The sequence below is a fragment of the Triturus cristatus genome, chromosome 7 (genome assembly GCF_964204655.1).
Source record: "Triturus cristatus chromosome 7, aTriCri1.1, whole genome shotgun sequence".
NCBI lineage: Eukaryota > Metazoa > Chordata > Amphibia > Caudata > Salamandridae > Triturus > Triturus cristatus.
In genome coordinates, this window is record NC_140590.1 from 877957382 (window position 1) to 877974419 (window position 17038).

Below are 17038 nucleotides of genomic sequence, written 5' to 3' on the forward strand. Positions count from 1 at the left end.
CCAGAGCGGTCGGCTACCAGGAGTCGTCCCAGGCTGAGGGTGTGGGTCCGAGGATGAGGACCTCCGTCTTGTCAGAGTTCAGTTTCAGATGGCTGCTCCTCATCCAGTCGGCGATGGCCTTCATACCCTCGTGGATGTTTGTTTTGGCGGTGTGAGGGTCTTTGGTGAGGGAGAGGATGAGCTGGGTGTCGTCGGCGTAGGAGATGATGTTGAGGTTGTGGTGGCGGGCCACTTGTGTGAGGGGGGCCATGTAGATGTTGAACAGTGTCGGGCTGAGGGATGATCACACACCCCTTACACAAGCACACACCCCTGGGGCAGCCAATGGAGTTACCCACTCTCACAATGGACATGTGACACAACAAGATCAAGCCACAGCCAAAGAAGCATCCAAGCCCAAATTTGACATGTCAAACACTCTGGAGAACATTTCAACCAGTCCCCTGCAACATACCCATCCACAAGTGAACATTGATGTGAATGCTAGGCACATACAACTACCTGGAGGAACTGTGGCAACTAGAACATGTATGAAACATGGCTGTCGCATTAAACAGCATTAACATTGTCTCTCTCTCACACAAAGGGCAACGTCATGGATCTCCCCCCAACAATGGGGGGGAAGTACCACAGTCCCAGGCTTGGGAGGAACCTGATCCCACCGGCAGCGACACCTCACAACACTCCGCGGATGACACCAACCCACCTGACCCCTCTGGTGTCCAAGCCCACACTGAACAACTGAGCCAGTCTGACCTGGAGGAACAAGGTTCACCGGGCACCCAAGAGGAGACAGACAACACCGCAACTGCCATCCCTCAGGGGTCTCGTAGACCCGATGTGCCCACACGGCAGGCCAGGCTCGTGTGGGCAGGGGTCGTGGGAGTGGAGGCAGGCGGAGGCGATAACCTGACCAGCCAGCTGAAGGGACCGGTATGTCAGGTATTGGTGACCCTCACAGACATTAAGAATCAGCAGGCCTAGCAACACGCCAGTCAACAACAACACCAAGGACGGATGGAGGCAAGACTGGCTGAGCTCCTTGTGGTGCAAACGGACATAAGCCATTCACTCCGTCGGATCGCCGACAACATGGGCAACCCTCCCTGTGCCACCAGCCGAAGACCATCACCAGCCACAGGGAGGGAGGAGGAGGAGGATTCGTCCGACGAAGCGTCCCAAGCATCGTCAAGGCCTGCATCTGAGGGTCCCCGGAGGAAGGTGTGTCGTCCCAGAAAAGACCGTGAGAGGCAGCGCACCATCCACATCTCCCAGGTCACCTGGCCTGGCACCTGGCCTTCATGCGCAACAGCATCACCTCATTCACTGACATTCTCTGCCACATGGACTTGCTGGTCACAGTCTGACCAATGATGACCAACACTGTGGTCTGGCCTCTGATGACTTCAAATGCCAAGGATCCCATCTCCCCCTCTGAACTTTGGATTCTATGCACCTGGTAGAGCACCTTATTTATTTCTAACAAAACACGCACCCCACCGTGAGTAAAACTCAATTTTTATTATTAGATGTTGCAGTCATTTTGCATTAGTCCACAACATACATGTGGGTAAATGTCAAACTATGATTGAGTGTTGAACTAACTCCAGCCATCCAAACCCTGGGATCTGAGTCCGGTACAGGACACACATGGGTCACAATGTATCATCCGATACAGACTGGGAGCCCAATACTCACCCGTGATGGCCTCAAGCTGCTGAGGGGGGGCTTGCAATACTGTGCAGACAGACCAATCAGGAAGAGGATGATGAAGGCCTAGAGGTCATGGCTCATGTGGAGGTTCCCGGGGAGGGAGTCCCAGGTATGTTTGGCCAGGTGGGAGAACCATCTCCTTCATGCTGGAGTTTTGTGGATGTGAAGAATGGTGGCCAGGGCAAGTTTGGATGCATAGAGTTGGCCCAACGGGGTCTTGGATGACAGACGTACAAGGTTGATTTTGGGGTCTGGGGTCTGGGGTTGTTGACTGCCTCCTGAGTGTGTGTGAGGAGTGTGAAGGTCATCCTGCAGCACACAGTGATCCCTTGCAGCTATCTCAGGTGGACGTTGATGTGGCTGGTGCACGGGATGTTGAAGCTGAGGTGTGCAGATGCACCCTGGATGTGGACAAGTTTGCCGGGAGTTTGGCTGTACTTTCTCCTTAGGGTGCGGGCTGTAGTTGACACAGCTGGTGTCGTGGACCTTGGGGATGGTCTGTCTTGCCTTGGAGTGGATCTATCTGTGGATCATGTGCATCATGCGGAGGGTGTTGCAGCATGAGGTACAGATGCTGGTGAGTAGCATGGCAATTGTGAGCGTCGAGTACAGGATGCACACCATCTTGCGTGCGTGGTCACTGGGTGCTGGTGCAGTGCCCTGGCGGGTGGGACACAAGGAGTTGACCCCGCTGTAAGGGGACAATCCTCAGATTGTAACCTCAGTCCTGGCCAAGTCCAGCCTCATGTGGCTGATGTTCACCCATTCATCAACGGACCTCATGCCTTCTTGAAGGTTGGAACCAGCAATGGCTGTGTCTTTGGTGAGGGTGAGGAGCAGCTGGCTGTCAATGGCACACAAGATGATGATGAGGTTGTGTGCGCATGTGATGGTGGAGAGGGGGGTCATGGACACATTGAAGATTGACACGCTGAGAGATGAGCCCTTGGCCATGTTCCAGATGAAGCCACTGTACTACATGCTTAAGGCTTGAGTCCCACTCCCATGGCCCTGCTGGTGAGCTACTAGGTGAATTCATCAGGGTCCATACCCGGGATACCAGTGTTGGAGATGTGTGTGCTGACAGTGTGTGAGCACATCATGTCTAATGCTGTGGAGAGGTCAAGGGGGGTGGCCTCACCATTGTGGAGCAGGGCAAAGTTATTGTTGTTGGTGGTAATGATGACGTTTGCAGTGGGGTCATTACAGTGGAAGATGGCCTTGTGCAGGTTGCCTGGGGCTCTTTGCGTGGAGGAAGTTTGTCAGTTGCTCGTTGCCTGTCTTCCTGATGACATTTGCTGGCTAGGGAAGCACGGTGATGTTCCTTGAGAGCCTGCGTTCCTGCCGTCCGTTGTCTAAGAAGGGCCTGGGTCACTGCATGTATCTATCTACCATGGAATGTGGCTAACTCCAATGATACATACATGACGTGCTGGACGAGGGCTACAAGGATGGAGAATGATGTGGTTGAGATGTTGTGTGGGAAGGGGCCTGATGGAGATCTCCAGTGGATGTTGCACATGAGCCGGGTGTTGTATCTCCTGATGATGGAAGTGCTAAACCTGTTGGGGTTTGGTCCCGCGTATAATAGTGCGTTCTGCCTCTGTGTGCCAAGGCTTGCGTGTATGTCCATTTGCTTGCAGTGGTAGAAAGTAGAAAGGGATTGGCTCAGCCTTGCAAGGGTAGGCTGTCTTGTGGATGGAGAGCTGATGTCAGTGCACTCACAATGCAGAAGAGCTCCTTGATGTTGTGCGCTGTGTTTGCCTCTGGACCTTCTGAAGGATCTCCAATTGTCCTTGATGATGACATGGTGATGGCTGTGTGTGCCGTTTGCCCTGCTTGTAAGGCCACTGATCGTTATTGTGTTGCAAGCTGTGCACAATAGTGCTGCTAGACGTGTATGAGTCCACTAGCTGTGCCTGGTCACAGGTGGCGTAATTCTTGATGTGCGTCACAGGAAAGTCCGTCAATGTGGCTAGATTGTTGGATCAGTTGGTGATCCAGTGTGTGAGGTTGCAGGGTGTGGCGGTGGTGTTGGTTCCCGTGTCCCACACAGCATGTCTGTGTTGACGTACATCAAGCATCTGTGGGGGTTTGGTAGCAGGGTGTGTGGCAGTGTGTTGCTTGTCAGAAACGTGGATGCCAATGTGGATGGACCAATGATGGATGCTGGTGTGGTTCTCATCCAGCCAGAAGTTCTGGGCCCACAGCCACATGTATCCTGTGGATGTGAGTGTGTGCGTGAAGATGGACGTATTGATGGCTTTGTTGAATTGTGGATGTAGGCTTGGAGATCTGTAGATGAGTGTTACTCAGAGGTTTTGCAGGGGGTTTGTACCAAACCCGATTAGTGACCCTGAGTGTGTACTTGGGAATAGATATATATTCATGCCCCTGGATTGTTAGTGTTGTCCCTGCGGATGCTCTTGTATCCGTCTGAGATGGCAATTAAGAAGTTGTGTGCTGCGGATGCTTTTATCCACATCACTGTCATGAAGCTGATGTGTGGTCCTGTTGTGTTGAGGAGGTAACAGAGTCCAATGGCGTGCTGTTGGACGGAGCCGGTGTGGAGTAGGAGGGACCTGACCTGGTTGGTGTGCCCGGGCCTGGAAGGCGGGGCAGGGCTGTGTAGGCAGTTGGAGTTGCACACTCAGCATGCGAAGGGGTTGTGTGCGCGCTTACGGTATGGCTGAGAGCATGTGGTTGATTTTTGGTTGCACATTGCATGGGGGTGGCTGCAACATGAGACTGTTGTGTGATGTGGGTCATGCAAGGACATGAGTGTCGTGCAATGTGCACGTTGCATGCGCTGACGGTCCTGTCTTTGGCACCGCGTGGCGGCAACAGTGGCACAGGCATGCTGATGCCAGCCCAATTATTGGGTGGAGGGTGGAAGGGAGGAGCATCTTAGAGGCGTGTGGGTTGCAGAATCCGGGAACTTGGTTGGCCCTTGCCGCAGGGGCCGTAGCAGCAGGCGGCATCTACTGGAAACTATGCCGAAAGTAGCGCACAAAGACAAGGAGGTCAGAAAGGACAACAATTGCAACAGGCGTACGTAAAGGAAGGAGTGTCAAGTTAGTCATGGCTCACCCAGATAAAATGGCTGAACAATCACCAAAGATGACTTACACAGGATCAGGGAACAGAATGCCGATCTGCGCACAGGAGGCGTGTCCGGCCCGTTGGGGTGAGCAACCTGGACAAAAACATATACACCCATGGACCTCATGCACAATAGACGAAATACACATACACTCCTAGGCACAATCTTTGACAACTATGCCGGAGATGACACATGCAAAGTGGCAAGAGACCTGCATTGACAGAGATGAGGCACTTATGAGTGTGAGGAACACCTTTATTACTCAAACTCACACAAAGGGAAATGCATCTATGTGAACAGACTCACAGGTCAATTGATTGAACATGTGGGACCTACGCTGGACACCACCTTCACAACACGGATGTTGTAAATCCAAATGAACTGGCACACAAGTTAAGGGGATGAGCCAAACACCTCCTGCTGCACACAGAGAGGCTGCAATTCCCCATTGAGCCTGTCATGGGGATGTCCCACACTATGTCCACCCGTAGCATCCCATAGGTTTCAGAGGGAATTTTTACACACATTGATGCCTTCACCTGAATCCTACACCCATTACAGATGACTGTCAGGAAGGGTGACTATCAATTCATGGGAGTCATGCTACATGCTACATGTTATGTGCCCCATGGTGAGTCGACATGTATACATGGGAACACAACATGCACAGGAGCAGTACCCACACATACCAAACATGTACCACCCCCAAAAATTGCCTTGTTTCAATCCTTACCCAAAATGACCTTTCCCCATGTCCGTGCATGGAACCCTGATTCACCATACGTTGCAATACTCATGAGGAATAGCAGGAGGACAACGATGACACGAGCAGACAACATGCGCAAGTACCTGGGAATGACAGACACACAAGCAACACATGCCACCCAAGGATACAAGCGTGCACCCTCAGACCCAGTGACTCACCATTATGAATAGGATGTTGCGTATGAGCTGATTCCGGATATCCTCCTCCTCCTCCTCGTCACTTGCCTCGTGACCAAGCCCTTTATCCTCCACGGGTGGATGTTCCTGCTCATCCGGATCCAGGATGAGTGGCACTGCCTTCTCCACTGCCATGTTGTGCAGCATGCAGCACACGAGGAAGATATTGCAGACCTTCACCGGTGCATATGGGAGGGACCTGCCTGTCTTGTGAAGGCACCGGAATCAGCTCTTCAGGAGGCCAAAAGTTCTCTCAATCACTCGCCTAGTCTGCCCGTGTGCATTGTTGTAGCGGTGATCTGCAGCTGATCTTGGTTTGCGGAGAGGTGTCATCAGCCATGACATGTTGGGATATCCTGAGTCACCTACATGGAAACATTGTGTAAAAAAGTGGGTCAGGAGATGCCGTAAGTGCCAAAGATACCGCAACACACATGCCAGAGTATACACACCAACAAGACATGCTCGTTCGTTGTGCAGCCGCAGCATCATTTGTGGCACCCTGCTACGCCTCATGATGTAGGCATTGTGTGCTGACCCTGGAAACCATGCACAGACATGGGAAATCAGCATGTTAGCAAGACACACCACAAGGGCATTAATAGAGTGGTAATGTTTACGGTTGCGATAGGCTACCTCCTGTGCCTGTGGTGGTACCAAAGTTACATGTGTCCCATCAATGGACCCAATGACATGGGGCATCCCTCACAGGGCATAGAAATCACCCTTGACACCTGTCAACTCCTCAGGAGTAGGGAAATGGATGAATTCATCAAGGTGCACCAACATGGCTGCCAAAACATCACGCAGGACAGGCTGAACATTGTCTGGACATGCCGCCAACATCAGCTATGGTGAATTGAAACGTACCGGTGGCAAAAAAATGTAGGGCTGCATCAACTTCATCTTGGGGGTCAGCGCAGTAGGATACCTGTGTCGCAGTTGGAGGTGTGGTTCCAGCTTGGCGATCAAGTCCTCAATCAACTGTGGTGTGAATCTGTACCATCGGATGCAGTCACGTTCCCTCATGGCACCCAAGTCTGGTATTGGTCGGGGGACAGGCGGTGCCCTGCAGAAAATTTAATTGAATACCGAAGATTTTGAGCATGACATCATCAATGTCAATGAACAGAGCACATGCTAAACTGCTACTACACATCAGATGAAAACAGAGTCTGGTCTGTGCAATACATCCAGGACACGTTTGCCAGCTTGGTGAGACTCCTACAAAAACCAAGATACATCCCTTGATTGGCAAGTCAACATGACATGCCCTGAAACGAGCGGTGGGCCAGTATGAGTGAACAGCCGGAGACATCACAGGAGTGACATACATCCACATAGCTGCATTTAAAGGATGTCAACTCATGCTGACGGCAAGCTCGACGCACAGGTCACATGAAATGTCAAATGTGCAGATCCAACACATTGCAATGAAGGGGTACACGTGAAAACAGAAACCACAGACATTGATACGACGCAGATATGTCCTCATGTGAAAATGTCATGTCCAATGCATACAGACCATGCTTACGTGGGAATCCACATGTGGCATGGTGTGCGCAGATGTGTGCCATGCCCATCTCCACACAGACACATGTTGGATGCAGCAACAGCAGATGTAGTTGACGGAACACTAACAGCAAGCTCATGGGAACACATGACATACACATCACATAGTCACATCGGGGCACGCTCATTGTGACATGTCAGTTGGTAGTGTCCCTGTGCATGGCATCAGGGGACAGTTGTGGGTGGTGGTGACTGTGCCATGCCAGTGATGCTGTGCTTGACAGGTGTGGAGTACAGGCACACATGTGCAAAGTGTGAAGGGGAAGTGTGCCACAAAGTGCCCCATCACACATGACATGTGTAGACAGGTCATCACACATCAATTGTGCAACTACATGAGGAGACATGTGCAATTTCACTGCCTGACACACCTAGGCCATGCACACGAAAGTCTGCAACGACAATGACTTGATGTAAAGCCTTGTGCGAGTCTGATACCTCCATTCCTTTCGTGTGCGCATCCTATCACCAGTGTAAGCGTGTGAAACGCACCGTACACACGCTCTGAGAGCTTGTGTACGGTCTGTATCACTATAGGAGTAGTGCCGTAGGAGTACGCGTGTGTGAACGCTCCGTACACACACACGTACTCCTATGGCACCACTCCTATAGTGATACTCACTATAGGAGTAGTGCCATAGGAGTACGCGTGGTACGGACCGTACTCACGTTGTCGGTACGGTCCGTATCACTATAGGAGTAGTGCCGTAGGAGTACGCGTGGTACGGACCATACTCACATCGTGGGTATGGTCCGTATCACTATATGAGTAGTGCCGTAGGAGTACACGTGTGTGTATGCTCCGTACACACATGCGTACTCCTACGGCACCTCTCCTATAGTGATACGGACCGTACACACGCTCTCAGAGCGTGTGTACGGTCCGTATCACTATCGGAGTAGTGCCGTAGGAGTACGCGTGATACGGACCGTACTCATGTCGTGGGTACGGTCCGTATCACTATAGGAGTAGTGCCGTAGGAGTACGCGTGGTACGGACCGTACTCACATCTTGGGTACGGTCCGTATCACTATAGGAGTAGTGCCGTAGGAGTACGCGTGTGTGTACGCTCCGTACACACACGTGTACTCCTACCGCACCACTCCTATAGGGATACGGACCGTACACACGCTCTCAGTGCATGTGTACGGTCCGTATCACTATTGTAGTGGTGCTGTACATGTACGGGTATGTGTGAAACGCACCATACTTGTGTTTTTGACTCAAAAAATACATAGTGGAGAAGTATTAGGCCCAAAATGCATGCAGGTTGTCATGGATACCGAGATTTCTGTTGCAATGTGCACATCATGTGGGCTGGAAAAGTCAGTTGGGCCAAAAATTACAATGTTGCAAAGTGGTGTTTGCCTTGCTATGATGCTCAAATTTCGAACCATGCAAAATCCTGTCATTGGTGTATGTTTAAAGGGATGGGAGGAAACATAGGATGCAAAGTAGTCTGACCAATCACTCTGTACTCCTGTAAATGAAAGCCCCCAGCAAGACAGATATAAGTCAGGCTGAACCCATGAGAGGGCACTTGCCTGCACAACTTTCCTGTCGACCACTGCTGCTGTCTGTGTTTGCTCTGGCACCATGTCAAGGACTGTGGAGAGGGCACAGCCATTCACCCTGGAGGAGAATGAGGCCCTGCTGGATGTGCTCCTCCGACAGTACCCCAGCCTTCATGGGAGACCAGGGCAACAGGTGAGTGCCGACTCCACTACCTTTGACTGTGCACCTTTTTTGTGACTGTCACTTCTGCCATTGTGTCCAGGTGTGACAGACATGCAATGTTGTTTACGGTGGGTCACAGGGGGGGGGAAAGGCTTATGTCTCTTCAGCCTGGCAAATCCTTTGTTCCCTATTTTGTCTATTGTCCTGAGGTGATTCAGTGGTCCCCCCGGTGTGACATGTGACTGTACCCACAGATGTGTGTGAGTTGAGTGGAGCTGTGGTGAGAGTGTCCAAGTGATGTGTATGCCCCATGGACATTGATGTGTGTGAATGTTCCTTGTCATGTGGGTGAGTGTGTATGTGAAGTGTTGCACCACAGCTGCATGGAGGAGGCAACAGCTCTAACCATCTGAAGTGAGAAGTAAGCCGTGCTGTGTGTCTGACTTGATGAGGTAGCCCGACACCTGTGACACCCCACAGGCAAGTGGCACAAGTGCAAAGTGATGCATGTATCCGCTGTTGCCAATGGCAGGTGATTGTTCTGTGCCTGTGTGTGTCTCTGTACTCTGCTGAGGTTGCGTCAGTGGCCTAGGGCACGTTACTGCTTAGAGGTGCTGTCCATCAGCCTGGTGTTGCATGTGATGCACAGTGTGTGCCATGATCAGGGAGTGTGCCGCACCCCTCCTGCCACCTGTGTACTTTCAATGGCATGTAGTGCATTGGAGATTCCAGAGAGGCCAATGGACATATGAGAAATAATAAATTCATTAGCAGCATCCGATGCCCTGTCCAACATGTCAAAGATATTCAAATGTGTGTCTCTGTGACATGGAGCATGTGTAGTGATGTTGTCTCACTTTGTCATCCTCACAAGTAACTGCCTACGAGAAGGGGGTCATCTGTAAGAGGATCGTCAGGGCCGTGAGGACGGCAGGGGATCGCAGGCGGCACCTGGCCCAAGTCTGGAAACGCTGGCAGGACATCCGGTGCTGGACCCGGCGGATCGCCCGGGTCCAGCTGAAACTATCATCTCCATGCAAACACGGCGGGTGCCGACGCATGACCCCCCACATGCGGCATGTCCTGGCGGTGGTCTTCCCTGACCTGGATAAGCAGTTCCAGGAGATACAGCAGCAAGGAGGGGGTAGGTACATGTGTGTTTGTTGTGTTTTGTGTCACCAGCCTTTCGAAGTGCTCTGTCGCCTGGATACACTGCCAGTGTTTATATGTGCAGTGCATATTCTGCTCCCCAAAGTCAAACGGTGCTCTTATTCATCCCTTCCCCTCCTTGACATGTGTACCCTGGTCTGTGTGTAATCACTATTGCACATGGTCATCTGGGCTGCCAGTTAATCCAAGTGCACATTGCTTTATGCATCATGTGTGAGGGTGGTCTGTGACATGTGTTGGTATCTTGCCTGTGCCCTGTCCTCTTCACTCAGTTGGGGGTCCATATTGGTTTGCACTGATGATGAGTCTCACCATAGGAGTGTGAGGTTTCCAGTGAACACACTTGCAGCATGCATGACCGATGTTGTGGCCTCAGACATGATGTGCATGAGTGGGAGATATGCATGGTGCCAGGACGGTTGCTCATGTTACAGTCAGATCATTCCAGGAACAAGGAGCAGTGTGCCCACTACAGTCCCCTGAGACACCCTTGCCTCATAATTAGGTGTATCATCCAACACTGTGCCCATTCTCTGTGTGTTCAGAATTGGTTTGCCTCTGTGGCATTGTTCCCTGGCCTTATTATTATTTATCCGAAGTGTGCTACATGTGTTCACTGGACAGGGAGACCCCATTTGGCTTGTGCATACTCACACTGGGCGGTGCCTGTGTGGCTTTTCACAACTATCTGTTGATGGTTGTTTGTCACATATATGTGTTGGCAGCCTCACGAAGTGATGTGGAGTAAATTTGGGAAAAATGTGAGCAAAGTTTAGAAAGCACTGATTAAGAGGTGTCAGTTCTTGATCTGTCTCAATCACATTGTCTCAGGTATGGGGGGTTTGTGCGGGCAAGGCCTACATGGCCAAACCTTATGTCTCCTTGCCAGGTCTGACCTGTGTGCAATAATTGTTTTGACAGAGACTCAACGTGCAGTGACCCAGTCATGTTGTGCTGGGTTTAACCTCTTCAGTGCCCCGCCCTTTCCCCACCCTGTGCCGGGCGTTGCATTAGCGGGCGGGGTTCATGACGAGATAGTCTCGTCATGGGCACAGCGCAACCGCGCTCCATGACGAGACTATCTCGTCATGGGCACTGAAGGGGTTAATGTTTGTGCATTGCAGCATGTCTCAATAGTTTAAATACATGATTCCTGGTCATACATTTTTGGCACCAGTGTGTGGTCCAGATGCTACGTAGTTTTGTCTTTGTGTGCTGACATCTGTGTGGACATTCTGGCTTGCCATGAGGGTGTCTGCTCAGTGCACGTGTGCCTTTTTACGACCCAATTGCAGGCCCCGCAGCTTTTGCATTGTCTTGTGTTTGGACATGTGTGCCACTCCACATGACAGGCAGTGGGTCAGATGTGTTGCCATTTGTGTCATCAGGGAACGGATGGCCATGTGACAACTGGCATAATGAAAGTTGTTAGTCAAAAGAGTCTTGTACCTTGGCACTCACTACACTTGTCAACATGTATTCCAGTTTTCAATGCTTTAGTTTGATGTTTTTGTGTGAAGAAAAATAATGTGCATGCATGACAGATGTCTCCCAAGGAAGTGCACAACAAACCACCTTTACACTTTCATGGAACACGCTGGCACTTTTTAAAAGAAGCCACTGTTCTCATCAGACTGTTTTGCAGATTATACATATATTTGTTCCCAGAGTGTTGTGGAATTTGGGTAAGTGCTTGGTTGTTGGTGATACCAACTTACAAGTGTCAAGTCATCAGGACCTCTGTGGGCCCATGTATATGTACTTTCTGCAACACCATTTCTTTTGGACAGTGGTTCCTGTGGATAAGGCTGCCAGCTTCTTCAATGACTGGGTAAATGTAGTTTGGTGTGCACCTCCTTTGGAGACATCTTTTATACAGGCACATGTGTGTTCTGTTCACAAAATGGAACATTCCCACATTATTGACATGTCGATTGTGTGAAGTATTGTTATTCCCAAGGGACTAAGGTTTTTGGGGTTACTGTTCGAAATTACTTACAAGGCTCTGAGCTTGGGGACACCTTTAGTATTGAGGTGTGTTAGTTTGCCTTGGGTGCACCACTCGTGTTTCTTTCAGGGTAAACAAGAGGTGGCATGACTTCATTGTATTGCTGTGCTCACCTGTTCCCAATCACTAGCTTCTCAGTATATTTCTCAGTCTAGTTTTGGGATGGTGTGTCCTATTTTTCCTTGTGTCCAAGTGGCATGGTGGGTCTACCAAGTGGGGAGTACAGGGCTTACATATGTGCGAAGTAATCTAGCTGTTACTCATTAAGCATTGACTGATATGCACTGTGACCTATTGTTTGGGTACTCCTATGTCAGATGTATACAGGTGACTGATGTTTTTCTGTATGTTCACCTTGCCCACAGCATCATCAACCGTAACCGAGGGAGACACCAGCACGGAACTTGAGGAGGGACCCAGCACCAGTGGCACCAGTGGCACCAGTGCTGGTGAGTCATCGGGAGCCAGTGGCACAGAGGGCGAAGGAAGTCAGTCAGAGGACCTGTCTGGTGGCGACATCAACTACGACACAGACGGGTCCGAGGCTGACCTCATCAAGGGGGCGGAGGCTGCCACTACACCTTGCAGCGGCCCAACATCTGGTTCCGCCTCCTCCATTCCCATCACCGCCCTCCCAGTTGCTCCGGTCCCTTCTGTCCGTGCTGACCACCACCATGTCTCCTTCGGTCCAGGCACCGCACCCCCTGCCCCTGTCACCCCTGCTGCCCTCAGTGCTGAGTCTGTGGACATACAGCGGCAGTTGCAGGTTGGCCAGGCATCGATGCTGAATGTCCTCCATGGCCACACCAAACTGCTGACACAGATGGTGTCATTCATGGAGGGCATGTCATCAGCGATGTCTGAGCAACGCCGGTTTCTGCAGTCCATGGGCTCTTCACTGACGGTAGCAGTGTCTCTCCTGCAGCGCTTTGTCCCCCCCCTACTCCAGCCCCATCCACAATTCCCTCTCCCATACCTGTCCTATGCACACACAGACCTTTCCATGCACGCAGCACACCAGACACATCCAGCACACCACCAAGAAAGGGCAAGCGCACACATCCTGACACGCACACTCAGGGGGAGATAGGCACACCCACTGGGTCTGGGGCACAAAGCCATACATGCAGCCACAGTCTGAGTATGCATGCCTCACAACCCAGTCCCTCCACCAGCACTCCCCTTGGCTCCCCTGCCCCCACTGTGTCACCACCCCGCAAGCGGTCAAGGAAGTCCCTGGGCAGGGGAGTTGAGTCCACCCCCATGTCCACCCCCTCCCCAGGAGTGCTGAAACCCATCCCTGCACCCCCCCCCTCCGTTGTCCCTGGGGTTTCTTCCAGGGCAGGGGTTACTCTGTCCACCCTTGCAGAAGTGTGCAGCGCCGAGCTCACCACCACCTTTGGTGCTGCCCCACCCCCTGTGGTGGACACGTCCACCTCTTCACCCACCCCACCTACCCTTCCCCCTCCTGTCCCTGCAGTGCCTGGTCCTTCCCCACATAATGCCCCCCCGGTCGACGAACCTGAGGGTTCCAGTGTGCAGGCAAGCTAGGGGGGACATGTGCCCCAGTGTCCCCCCAAGGACTTATATGATGGACTGGCCATTGGCCTTTGTATATAGTCTTATTACTTCCTTTTGTTTAATGCTGAATAAAGCATTTTATTTTTCCTTTGAACACTATTGCATTTCAGGTCTTGATGTTGGTGCTGAGGCTCCAGGAGTTGGGGTTGTGGTAATGTGTTATTGTCCTGAGAAATGTTCGAGTCTGATGGTGATGAGGTTGACCGTGGTATCTGCGTGCCATCACAAGGTCTCTGCCAAGTATCATTTGTAGTGTCTGTTATTATGGTCTTGAGACATTGTCCCAAGGAGTGTTCCTTCCTCTGTGGCACCTGACATCTTCCCTGCAAAGAGTTGCCCAATTGTTGTGCTGACCTGTGTCTACATTTCCTTTGCTGGTGACGGATCCCTTCAACTATGGCCATGCCTGCTCAGCAATGTCTCCGGCTGCATCGTCTGTGCCATCCTTGCTAGTCACTGTACTTGTGTATTGAGTGTGTTGAAATGCCTTCATGTAGAAATCCTCCCTTTTCAGCACTATGCATGTGTGTAATCCAGGCCTAGCACACATCTGGTACTTGTTCTGCAGGGTATTTGGGCATGTGACTCACAATTGTGGGCATTGTATCTGTGGAAACTCCACCCTATTCCTTCCATGAGAGACGACATCTTGGTGGCTGGCCCAGCACCTGTACATTCCTATCATTCCTGGGATGTGCGTGACAATGTGTGTTCCCTTTGGCTCTCTTACTTTAGCAGGCAGTGACATGACTATACAGTCTTGTGGCATGATCTCAGTGTGTGTATTGTGCTGCATCTGCCAGGGGTGGTTATGCATGTGTCATTTGTCCTCAAATCCACATGTGGTGTGTCATGCAGTGGGGGAAAGACAGCCATCCTCCTGGGAGTGAGACAATGCTGTCAGTGATGTGTTGTTATGGCACTATCATCATAGTCAAAACTCAGGGATGCGTACATACACCCATGGAGTCGTGGGCATATGCTAATGATGTACACACCCCCATGTCTCTGTCCACTGCTGGGAGTCCTCTGTACCCACCCATATATGTCTGTCCACTGTTGGGAGTGAGGTGCACCCACCCACATATGTCTGTCCACTGCTGGTAGTGATGTGCACCCACCCACATATGTCTGTCCACTGCTGGGAGTCCTCTGCACCCACCCCTCATATTGCAGGCCACTGCTGGGTGTCATATACACCCACCCATATATGTCTATCCACTGCTGGTAGTGATATGCACCCACCCCCATGTCTCTGTCCAATGCTGGTAGTGATGTGCACCCACCCACATATGTCTGTCCACTGCTGGGAGTCCTCTGCACCCACCCCTCATATTGCAGGCCACTGCTGGAGTCATATACACCCACCCCTCACATGTCTGTCCACTGCTGGGAGACCTCTGCACCCACCCCTCATATTGCAGGCCACTGCTGGGAGTCATATACACCCACCCCTCACATGTCTGTCCACAGCTGGGAGTCCTCTGCCCCTACCCCTCATATTGCAGGACACTGCTGGTAGTGATATGCACCCACCCCCATGTCTCTGCCCACTGCTGGTAGTGATGTGCACCCACCCACATATGTCTGTCCACTGCTGGGAGTCCTCTGCACCCACCCCTCATATTGCAGGCCACTGCTGGGAGTCATATACACCTACCCCTCACATGTCTGTCCACTGCTGGGAGTCCTCAGGACCCACTCCTCATATTGCAGGCCACTGCTGGGAGTCATATACACCCACCCCTCACATGTCTGTCCACTGCTGGGAGTCCTCTGCACCCACCCCTCATATTGCAGGACACTGCTGGGAGTCATATACACCCACCCCTCACATGTCTGTCCACTGCTGGGAGTCCTCTGCACCCACCCATATATGTCTGTCCACTGCTGGGAGTGAGGTGCACCCACCCATATATGTCTGTCCACTGCTGGTAGTGATGTGCACCCACCCCCATGTCTCTGTCCACTGCTGGGAATCCTATGCAGCCACACACCCACCCACCCACCCCCTTGGTGCTGTACACTGCTCTCCTTGACCTCCACACACACCAATATAATGGTGATATGCTGCACCAGGCCATACAACACCATTCGTGGCGTGTGTACACCTTGTATCCCAAGTGTACTGGTGCCGTAGGGGTATGTGTGATACGGACCATACCCCCGCATTCAGAGGGTGTGTACGGACCGAACCATGCGTACCCCTAAGGCCCCAATCCAATAGTGGTACGGGCCATACACACACTCTGAGAGTGTGTGTACGGCCCGTACCACGAGTACTCCTACGTCACCACTACAATAGTGATACGGACCGTACCCACGCTATGGATGGGTGGGTATGGTGCCTATCACTATTGTAGTGGTGACATAGGAGTACGCGTGGTACGGGCCGTACACACGCTCTGAGAGCGTGTTACGGCCCGTACCACGCGTACTCCTACGTCACCACTACAATAGTGATACGGACCATACGGCCCGTACCAAACGTACTCCTACGGCACCACTACAATAGTGATACGGACCGTACACACGCTCTCAGAGCGTGTGTACGGCCCGTATCATGCTTACTCCTACGGCACCACTACTATAGTGATACGGACCGTACCCACGACGTGAGTACGGTCTGTACCACGTGTACTCCTACGGCACTACTCCTATAGTGATACGGACCATACCCACGACGTGAGTACGGTCCGTACCACGCGTACTCCTACGGCACTACTCCTATAGTGATACGGACCGTACCCACGACATGAGTACGGTCCGTACCATGCGTACTCCTACAGCACTACTCCAATAGTGATACGGACCGTACACACGCTCTGAGAGCGTGTGTACGGTCCGTATCACTATAGGAGTGAACACACACGCCTACTCCTACGGCACCACTCCTATAGTGATACGGACCGTACACATGGTCTCAGAGCGTGTGTACTGTGCGTTTCACACGCTTTCACTGGTGATAGGATGCGCACACGAAAGGAATGGAGGTATCAGACTCGCACAAGGCTGTATATCAAGTCATTATCATTGCAGACTTTCGTGTGCATGGCCTAGGTGTGTCAGGCAGTGAAATTGCACATGTCTCCTCATGTAGTTGCACAATTGATGTGTGATGACCTGTGTACACATATCATGTGTGATGGGGCCATATGTGGCACACTTCCCCTTCACACTTTGCACATGTGTGCCTGTACTCCACACCTGTCAAGCGCAGCATCACTGGCATGGCACAGTCAGCACCACCCGCAACTGTCCCCTGATGCCA